Raw genomic sequence first — 11817 nt, 5'->3', positions numbered from 1 at the left:
ATTTGCAAAAACAATTATTGGATTTTTCTTTTGGTTTTATAAGAATAGTCTTTATTTGCTACAAAAATTTGTTGTTTAGAGAATTTTATAATTAGTTGAGCAGCAATTGGTCAAGTAATTTCCCTCCCCACACTTGAATCTCACATTGTCCTCAATGTGAAAAGATTCATAAAAAAGATAAAAATTCTAGTTAAGTATGGTTGGTTAAATGGAAAGGTACTTCCAAACGAGTTAATGAAATTTCGACAGAGCGTCCCCTGTTTTTCGTCCGTTTTCCTATTTTGTACCTGTTTAATATAAAACTGCAGACAACCACAAACAACCAAGCATAATACTACTGAAAATTGGGTGTTGAATCCTCCACATCCTGCCCACACGGGCTAAATAAGTACCTAATAAAATGTCTTGGTACCCAAGGTCATAAAAGTATCCAAACAAACAAACAGGTGACAAAATGTAAATTGTTCAAACAAACGTGATAATAATGTCATAAAAGTACTACCGGCCCATCCCATGCCCATACCAGACCTACCAGTGCCACTGCTCGTCAGTTACCCATGTTCGGGTCAAACGGTCCCCACTGCCTGTCCATGCGATATCCTAAACGGTCAATCTCTCGCCTCGTTTTGCATATTCAGCTGCTCGCTGTGCGTCGGAGTCAGCAATCTGTCCTGTGATCCTGTCAAACGAGGCGGTAGTATTAGCTGCGAACTGATTAACAAGCCCGTATAGGCCCTCAAATAAGTATCTGCTATCGTGTGATGAGCTAGGGCCAACCCCTGATGAAAATGGACCTCCCTGCTGGTGGTAAGTGCGGTGGTGGGTATGTGGAGGTGATGATCCTCCTCTCCTCTCGGGATCATCCTGGATCATCATGTCAGCCGGGTCCTCGGGATCCCAAACCTGGTTATAGGCATCATGTAGTCTCCACACCTCTAGATCCTTGTTGATTTGCAGGGCCATCTGCATACTGATACAAAAACCAAGGTTAAGAGCAATAGGGTCTGGGCTACGGGTTTCTTATCTGTCTACATGGTAAGCCGTATACAGTTTATATACCCACGGTCCACCAAAAATTAGGGTATTTCAGCTTTTTGCATTTGCATTCGCTGTGAACAGTTTGCAGAACAGATAAGTGATATTGCATGGTATGTCATTCTTCATCCAGTTCAGGGCCCATAAATCCCTCAGGTTCACAACCTCTTCACTTTGACCACGAGTAGTGACAGTGTGGCTAAGCAAGCGATGAATGTATCTCATAAGTGGGTCGCATAGTGTCGTGCTCTTTGAGCTGCTTGCAATGTAGGTTTCATACCCGTAGCTTAACTGTTGCCATGCTTGTACCCGTGTGTTTCCAACCTCTGCATCTTCATCACCATATTCATCTGCGAACGTGGTTGCGGTTGTGTACTAGATCGGGCTATCTGTTTAATCACTCGTGTAAATTCCCAAATCTATCCCCAGTTGGGTAACCGATGTTGTGTACCACTCACCCCCACACCTGAACTCGACTGCTTCATCATCCCACATGTACAGATTTTTCATCTTAAAAGAGAAAGAGGCTAGGAATTCCTTTGTTAACTCTGTGATAGTTTTCCCTTTTTGACTAAAAACCCGTTTCCATGGTTCTTTAACAATGGTTTTGTATCTATTCCACTGATTAACTTGAATCAACGTATCCTTGCAAGCATAAAATTTTGGTTCCGGGAAGCGTCGGTTAAGGTAGGTTATTCGAGTTTGGGCTCTTTGATCCCTTTCAGTGCGTTCTGGGAAGACTAGGAATGCATGTACATCGTCCCTGTATTCAGCCATCTGCAATTTGTACCCAAATTAGTTAAATTTTATCAAAAATTTTGGAAATGCTGGAACATAACCAGAACCACGGTGCTGTGCTTTAGAAGCACGACCCCATGTTTTGAATCAACATGGTACCGTGCTGCATTAAGCAGTCAGTTTCTTTTGTTTTGCTGTTTATTTGTCAAGCTGGTTCGTTTTTTTAACTGATTTTCTTTGAGGATTAAAGTTAAGATAGAAATTAAAAGTCCTAATTTTCATTAAAATATAAAACATAGTTAAACATGATAGAAAGAAAAGTAAACAACAATCCCGAAGTACGAAACATAACACTAGCAAGAGTAATTTCTTATCAAGACAAAGTCTGAACTTCAACGACCACCATTCCCGAACAAGTCTTGAATGTGTGGTGGGGATCTTTTAGCTTCCAAGAGCTTCTTGTCAAGCTTTGTGATCTCACGGTTAAGACAGTTGAGTTTGATATCAACATATTTGTTGTGGCTGTCCACAATATGGAAATTCTCAAACCGGAGTAGTTCGACTTTGTTGGTTAGCTCGATTAGGTGAGCTTCGGTTTGGATGTTACTCTCGACTTGGTCTCTACGATCCATTGGAGCCTCATTATTTCTTCCTCAAGGTTTGAGAAAGAATCACCATGCTTGCCCCTTCTCACTCGTTTCCATTCCATTTTCTTACTTTCCATTTCAGTAAACTTGTGTTTGGTGTGAATGGAATAGTGAGTTTTCCATGCATTATATAGAGACCGGGAAGTCGAGCACGAACCCGTGCTTTTGGAAGCACGGCCCCGTGCTGCTAGGGGAATAAATGTTTCTGATTAAGAGAATTGTACGGAGTCAGCGCGTATCAAGCTGAAGATTCTAAGGTGACCACGACCCCGTGCTTCAAGAAGCACAACCCCATGATTTTTGTCACTGAAAGTTTCTTTGATTTTTCAGCTAAACGTGAGAGCCAGAATTTTTAGATGTTATGCATGTTATTACAAGAGTTTGATCATCCTAAAAATTAATTTTCATTAAAAATTAAAAGTCCTAAAACAAATATGGGATAAGCCCGGTTTTCCTAGAAACATAAAATTACTCGGGTTAAGCCTGAGAGTCGTAACACGATGTGCTTTGCGCACTTGTTTTACACATGAAAACATAAAGCTTAAAGTTTCTAAATTTCACCGAAGGGTTCTCCTCCGCCGAATGATCCTGGTGGCGGAAAATAAGTGAATCCGAGAATTTGAAATTGGAGTTGTTCGTTAATATCTCGAAGCTCCATTATCATATTCTCCACTGACTTGGTGAGTTGATTGAGACACATTTCTGCGAGGAGATTCATTTCGGTGAGTTCTTTGACTATTTCTTGAAGTTTCAAAAGAAGCTCGGTTTTCGATACGTTTCGGGTTTCATTCCTCGGGTGGCGAGGAACGGGGATTGCTTCACTCATCTCATTAGGCATGTTGTATTTTCAGAGGAGAGTGTTTTGGTTTGGGTTGGTGCAAGAATGCATTGGCAAGGGGTGCCTTTTATTGCCAACCAGACGTCAGACACGACATCGTGCTTTGTGAAGAACGACCCCGTGTTTTTGGTCTGACAATTCTGTTACAAACCAGTGTGACTGAGATTTTTGCAGCGAAGATTCTGGCCCGCACTTTGTGGCACGAGACCGTGTGTCTAGGAGCACGCCCCCTTGTTTTTGAAATATATTTATTAATATTATTTTTTTGGCGAGTAAAATAAAAATATTTACAAGATCTAGTTTACGAAGGTCTTGGCCAGACCCTATTCCTTGCATGTTTATTGGGTTGGTTGGAGGGTTAATTCCTCTGAAACATCTTCAAATGGCCCATCGATGTATGGTTTTAATCGATGTCCATTAACTTTGAACTTGTGGCCATCAGAATTTGAAATCTCGACTGTACCATAGTCAAAAATTGATTCAACTGTGTACAGACCTGTCCAGCGAGATTTCAATTTTCCTGGGAAAAGACGTAAACGTGTGTTGTATAACAGTACTCGATCGGCGACTTGAAACTTTTTGTTTCCTTTTAAATGGGGGTTGTGTAAACGTCTAGTCTTTTCTTTGTAAGACCAGGAGTTTTCATAGGCTAATGTTCTTAGTTCTTCGAGTTCGTGAATTTAATCTTCCCAGTTTTTACCAGCGGACATTAGATCAAAGTTTACTGCCCTGAGAGCCCAATATTCTTTGTGTTTCAGTTCTACGGGTAGATGACATGCTTTTCCATAAACGAGTTTGAAGGGTGTCATTCCTATGGGAGTTTTATAGGCTGTTCTAAGGGCCCACAAAGCGTCATCTAACTTTTCCGCCCAATTTTTGCGATTCATTCCTATAGTTCTTTCTAAAATTCTCTTGATCCCTTGATTCGAGACTTTTACTTGCCCACTGGCCTGAGGGTGATATGGTGTTGCTAGTCGGTGGTGAACTCCATATCGTGCTAAGACTTTGTTCATTAGAGCGTTACAGAAGTGAGTAACTCTATCGCTGATTAAGGCTTTTGGGGTACGGAATCGTGAAAATAACTTTTTCAGAAATCGTACAACTACTCGAGCATCATTAGTGGGAAGAGCTTGTGCTTCTACCCATTTGGACACGTAATCGACTGCTACAAGGATGTACTTGTTTCCGAATGAGTTAGGAAATGGGCCCATGAAATCTATTCCCCATACATCAAAGACTTCACAAATTTGAATGCCTTTTTGAACCATCTCATTTTTGGCTGAGATGTTCCAGGCTCTTTGACAAGCATCGCATGCTTATATCAAATCATGTGTGTCTTTATATATGGTGGGCCAGAAGAATCCTACATCAAACACTTTTCTGACCATAGTGGCGGTACTGTGGTGTCCGCCAGTTGTTCCTTCATGGCAGTGTTTGAGGATATCCAAGGCTTCCTTTCCTGATACACACCAACGGACAACCTGATCAGCAACTATCCTAAACAAGTATGGATCTTCACAAAAATAGAACTTATGGTCCAAAAAGAATTTCTTCCTCTGCTTAGCCCTTTTCTTAAGATTTTACAAGCTAAATAGTTTGTGAAATCGGCAAACCAAGGACTTTCATCTTCCTCTTGCAGGACTGCTTGGATATGCATGAGAACTTCATGTGGAAAATTATCATTGATAATTTCCTCGTGATGTTCTTATGAAGCTGGGCATTCTAAGAGAGAGAGATGGTCTGCGGCTACATTTGATGCTCCCTTCTTATCCTTGACTTCTATGTCGAATTCCTAGAGTAGGAGAATCCATCGAATGAGTCTTGGTTTAGCATCCTGTTTGTTGAAGAGGTATCGTATGGCTGCATGAACGGTGTAAACTATTGTTTTGGAAAGAACGAGGTAAGATCTAAATTTTTTGAAGGAGAAAACTACTGCTATAACTCTTTTTCCATTGTGATGTAATTTTCCTGTGCATCATTAAGAGTTTTACTAGCGTAGTAAATTGTGTGAAAGTGTTTCTCTTTGCGTTGTCCGAGTACGGCTCCAACTGGAAAGTCACTTGCATCGCATATGATTTCGAATGGAAGGGTCCAATAGGGTGTAGTCATGATTGGTGCGTTGACAAGCTTGTCTTTTAATGTATTGAATGATTCAACACATTCTTCACAGAAGACGAACGGTGCGTCTTTTTCTAGAAGTTTGGTCATAGGTCTAGCAATTTTGGAGAAGTCTTTAATGAAACGACGATAGAATCCTGCATGACCTATAAAACTTCTAATGGCTTTGACTGAAGTAGGTGGTGGAAGTTTAGAGATGGTTTCTATTGTTGCCCTATCAACTTCCAATCCTTTTTGAGATATATTGTGACCGAGAACAATGTCTTCTTTGACCATAAAGTGGCATTTTTCCCAGTTGAGTAGTAGATTCACTTCTTCACACCTAGCCAACATTTTGTCTAGGTTTTTCAGACAATGATCGAAGGAGTCTCCAAAGACCGAGAAGTCGTCCAAGAAAACTTCCATAGAGTGTTCGATCATTTCATGAAAGATGGCCATCATGCAGCATTGGAAAGTGGTCGGAGCATTACAAATTCCAAATGGCATTCTTCGGTAGGCAAAGGTTCCATACGGACATGTAAAGGTTGTTTTCTCCTGATCTTCAGGAGCAATGGGAATTTGAAAGTATCCGGAGAATCCATCAAAAAAGCAGTAGAACATTTTTCCAGATAAACGTTCAAGCATTTGATCGATAAAAGGAAGTGGAAAATGATCTTTTCTTGTGGCGTCATTAAGCTTCCGGTAGTCAATGCAAACTTGCCAGCCTGTGATGGTTTTCATTGGTATTAGCTCGTCCTTCTCGTTCGTTACTACTGTCATTCCTCCCTTCTTGGGTACTACTTGAACTGGACTAACCCAAGGTGAATCCGAGATTGGGTAGATTAATCCGGCATCAAGGAGTTTAATTACTTCATTCTTCACCACATCTTGCATGTTGGGATTTAGACGCCTTTGATGTTGGACCACGGGTTTGTATTCTTCCTCCATGAGAATTTTGTGAGTACAAAAGGAAGGACTGATGCCCTTGATATCCATGATCTTCCATGCGATAGCCTTCTTATGGTTTTTGAGAACCTTAAGAAGTTCGTCTTCCTCTTATTTAGAAAGGTGAGATGAAATAATTACTGGAAGTTGAGAGTCTTTTTCGAGAAAGGCATATTCGAGATGGTTCGGGAGTTCTTTAAATTCTAAGGCTGGTGGTTCTTCGATTGATGGTTTTGATTTTTCATTGCACTCTATGATCTCAAATACTATTTCAGATTTTTCTTGATTATTAACGATAGTATCGTGATTATCGTGTTCCAACGTAGGTTTAGTGTTTACGTCGGTCAAGATTTGTGTTTCTAATGGGGTGCTGATGGAAGATTTCCGCACATAGCAACTCATGATAGAATCGATGATGTCGACACAATACAATGTGTCATCGTGATGTTGCGGATGTTGCATAGATTTTCCTATGTCAAAAGTGATAGCCTCATCATTAACTCTTAGAGTGAGTTTGCCGATGCAAACATCAATGATAGCCTTTGCAGTGGCGAAAAAGGGTCTTCCTAAAATCAGAGGTACACTTTTGTCTTCCTCCATATATAGAATTACAAAATCTACTAGGAAAACAAATTTGTCAATTTTGACAAGCATGTTTTCAACAGTGCCACGAGGATATTTAACGGATCGGTTAGCTAACTGAATGCTCATGCGGGTGGGCTTTGGTTCTCCTATCCCTAGTTTTGCAAAAACCGCATATGGCATTAAGTTAATATTAGTTTCTAGGTCAGTCAAGGCATTGCTAACAGACAAATTTCCTACGAGACAAGGGATAGTAAAGCTCCCTGGATCGGTCATCTTTGGTGGCAGCTTGTTTTGGAGGACAGCTGAACATTCTTCACTCAAGGTGACATGTGATAGCTCCTCTAGTTTCCTCTTGTTTTTAGCACTTCTTTGAGGAATTTAGCATATGTTGGCATTTTAGCAATGACTTCGATAAAATGGATGTTGATGTGGAGTTGTTTGAATAGTTCTAAAAACTTCCAGTACCGTGCTTCCAATCTCTCCTGCTTCAGTCTTCCTGGGTACGAATAGGTGGAACATAGGTTCTAACTGGTTCCTTAGGTTGTACGGTGCCTGTTAGAATCAATACTTCCTATGTTAAGCCAGTGGTTTCCTTCTCCATAACTGGTTCTAAAGTTGGTGAGGCAACAATGGTTGTACTGCTTCTGAGTGTAACATCGTTAGCTGTTTCATTCGGGTTGGTGATTTTATTGCTTGGGAGAGTGCCAGGTGGTCTTTCGGATAATTGTCAGGCAATTTGTCCGATTTGGGTTTCTAGATTCTGCAGTGATACTTGTTGACTTTTTAGGTCAGGTTCATGTTTCAATAATACTCCCCTGATATCAACAGCTCTTGAGTCGGCCTTCTTTTCTGCTTCATTTGTTTTGGTCATTATTTGGATCAACATTTCTTCGATTTTTGAGTAGCTCGGATTCTGATGGCTACTGGAACTTTGGTGTTGAAATTGTGGTTTAGGCTGGAAGGATTGATTCATCGGTCTTTTTTCGAATCTGGGAAGGGTTTGAGTGTTTCCTCCGTCCTTCCAACTGAAATTCGGGTGGTTTCTCCATCCTGTATTGTATTTATTATTGAAAGCGTTTTTTTGATGGGCGATGATTTCAACTTCTTCCATGGCCATAATGACTTGTTTGCTGTCACTTATCTTATGAGCTCTTCAACAGGTGTCACAGGTGATATTGGTTTTTTATATTTCGGCTTGAAGTTGTTCGAATTTTTTAGAAAGGGCTTCAAGCTGTGCGATGACAAGAGTGTTGGCATCGACGTGGTGCAATCCTTTGTGTGTTGGTGTAGATCTTAGTGGGTTATAAGAGAAACTCTTCTTTTCTGATTTCTCCATGATTTCAAATGCTTCGTTAGGTGATTTGGATCCCAGGTCTCCACCGGCGACTTGGTCGATGGCCTGTTTGTTTTGAATGAATTGTGCGTCAAAGAAAGTTTGTACTTGCAACCATACGCTCAGTCCATGATTTGGGCATCTTCTCAAAAGACTTTTGTATCTCTCCCATGCTACGTGTAACGATTCATCATCATCAGTCCGGAATCCAGTAATGCTGACTCGGTATTTGGCAGTTTTATCAGGCGAAAAATATTTGAGGCGAAATTGTTCAACCATCTTGTCCTAAGTGGTGATGAAGGGAGAGATTCTATCCATTCTAAAGCTTGATCCCTTAGAGAGAAAGGAAAGAGTTTGAGTTTGATCTGATCTTCTAAACAGTTTTGAATTTTAAAGATTCCGTAGATTCGTAAGAAACGAGATATATGAGAAAGGGGGTCTTCGTCGAGGAGACCATGAAATTGAACTGAATTTTCCATCATATAAATGGTGCTTGATTTGATTTCGAAATTTTCGATGATTTCAGGTGGAGCCACTCCATTTCCGTAGCCTTTGAGAGTTGGCTTGGCATACTGGCTCATGTTTGGTTCGTTGTTTTGGGCTGCCATCATTTCTTCGGTTTGATTTTCTCCTGATGTGGTGGCGTCTACTGACTCGTATTTGATTGTTTCGCCGGTTTTTGCAATCCGTTTACGTGCTCGTCGACAATAGAGTCGTTTTGGTTCAGAAATTAGAGAAACAAGCTCAGGCTCGAATGTAGAGGACATACATGGGATTAAATCAAATTGAAACTGTTTAAATTAAACTAAAGGTTAGTTGAAGTTTAACTAAAAGTTAGTCCAAGTTATTCTAAAACTAAACTAATATATAAGCTAATTAATATAAGTTAGGCTAGCCTTAAAAATATATAATTTAATAGTTAATAAAAAAATTTTAAAATGAAATGAAAGTTAAAAATTTGTACAATTATAAACAATTAGAAACTTACCGTGTCCCCAACAACGGCGCCAAAAACTTGATGCATGTGTGCGTTGCAGTTAAAATATGAAAGATAGAAGTTTTAGCTTTCGCACAGGATCGTGTTTTAAATTTTAAAAGTGATTTCTACTAAGACTAAACACACACAAAATAGGCAAGTGTGCCTATCGTATATGTAGAATAGTATCGGTAAGAACCTAGTATTGATCCGTGGACACAAATATTTCCAATAATGAATCTTTATCTTAATTTAATCGAAAGGTTTAATCATTTTGAGGTTGATTTTTAAACTTTTTATAAAATAGAAATATATATTATATAGGTGACAAGAAGAGAAGTTCTAAGTGAGTAATTCAGTTATATGAAGGTTTACCATCTAATATCAAGAATCCACTCCATTATTCCTTGATGATTATTAAATAAACATGTGATAAACTTGTCCTAATAATATATTATAGAATAGTCCCTCATTTCTAAGTGAACATATTCTATGACATAAAAGAAAGTAACATGCGCATTTTAAAGTCCATCCTTTCCTAATGTCATGCTACCACGAGAATGTCAATTTAAGTAGACAAGCAGTTTGATATAATATAAAGATTAGGATTGACTTCGATTTCTCAAATATCAATTCTAACAACTTCGAGTGGTTGTAGTTAGCTCACACAACCTCCCCTTGGTTGATTTAAGTAGATTATAATTACACATTCCATTAACATATGATTTCTTTAACTAGCATGATAACCTAAGCAATCGTGTTAACAATGTTATTTCAGAATTATCAAAACTAGAGAAATAGATCATAACTTATATCTCATCATTTCTATGTACAACATAAGGATCCATGTTTTATCTTAAATAAAGTAGCAAAGTATTCTTTTTACCATTTTTAGTTTCCAAGAACATGAATTACCATGAATGATTATAAATCATCAACCTTGTTGTATTGGATTAAAGTGATAAAAAATTTCTTCATCAATGGATAATTGCAAAATAACCATGTAGTATGCCAAACTAAACCACATTTTTCACATAATCATCAAGCAAAACAAAGCTTCTTCGTAGATTATAGATGGTAACAGGAGTTTAGCTCATAATGAGCATTGTTATGAACATAAGAAGAGATGATAACAAACACATGATTAAACTTAGAACAATCTAACCAAATGTGGATGAGTCTCCCCTCATAATGATGGATTATGATGATGTTGTTGATGGATGATGATGATAACCTCCAAGCCTTCAAACTCCTCACAAAATCTTCAATGTGAATGTAATGTGGGTGTTTTTATAAGAGAAACCCGTTTAGAAACCTTCTTCAAGCACACCAAATGAGTGCAACATGATCCACTATTTATAAGCTGTCTGGAGAGAGAAGCACGGCCCCATGCTTAGTGAGGCACGTCTCCGTGTCCATGTGTCCCAGTTGCATGTTGTCAAATTGTGCATGATGACTCACCACGGGGGTGTGCTTTCTAAGGCACGCCCTGTGCTTTTTATTGACATGTGTTTAAATACTTTTTGTCTTATCTAAAGGTGACCACGGCCCCGTGGTCAAGGACGCACGACCCCGTGCTATTATCTTCAGTGTTTGTCTTTTCTTGTAGATTTTTCTCTTTTCTTGTGTTCAGAAGTATGGTGGCGTGTTTCTTGAAGCATTGGGGTGTGTTTCTTGTTTTTCTTGTTTTTTTTTCCATTTTTCTTTGTCTTTTTATTTCTTCATTTGAGGCTTGGGTTTACCTGAATTTGCATTTTATTACGATAAGTAGCCTTCTGATCTATGCTATTGATAGAAGTTGCAGTTTTTATAGATTATTTGATGATAAAAAGATGTATAATTTTATGTACATCATCAACACATGGTTGAGTGAGTAAAACACCAGTTAATTTGAGTTAAAATATAATATATAAAAGAAAATGCAAACTGTTCCTGTGAGATAAACAAGTAAGCCATAGCATGTACACAATTCAATCAAATAATAAAGAATGGACTAAACCATTGCCATACGAATCGGGCATTGGTTACCAAAAGTGAGTTGTCGGTGAAACCATTGTCATACGATTGGACGTCGGCCACTACGATAGTCCTATGATCATACTATTATGATGGACCTCTCCGAACGTGGACAATTAAGCAAATAAGAAAATAACAAGTTAGACATTAAACTGATATTCACACAATGATTAAACAGTTGAAATTGAATACTATATAATAGGTAAATATTTAAGGTACGCATATGTCTCCAAAAAGGTTTAAAATAAGTAAAAAGGGAAGTGAAATACTCACCTTAACAATTAAGCAAAGCGGGAATGATTCGATAAGAAAACGATAAATCACAATCTTAAAGAATTACTGTCGAGAAATATTAATTACAATAATTGTAATTGCGTAAAATAATTACGAATTGAATAACGAATCTAAAACTAGATAGATATTTGGGACTTTAATGATCGAGTGTGTTATTGCGAAAGTTAAATATTATATAGATTTATTATTACTTTATTATTTTGAATTAATACTTAATAAATAGTATATTTTAATTATGTAAAATTATAGTTATAAATAAAAGACTTAAATATATATTTATAAAATTTTCGATAGATTATATAAAGAGATTTGT

This window comes from Bidens hawaiensis, unplaced genomic scaffold (assembly GCF_021521415.1).
Source record: "Bidens hawaiensis isolate Kalapana, Puna unplaced genomic scaffold, B.hawaiensis_p1.1 tig00033120_1, whole genome shotgun sequence".
Lineage (NCBI taxonomy): Eukaryota > Viridiplantae > Streptophyta > Magnoliopsida > Asterales > Asteraceae > Bidens > Bidens hawaiensis.
Note: the sequence above shows the minus strand (reverse complement) of the source record.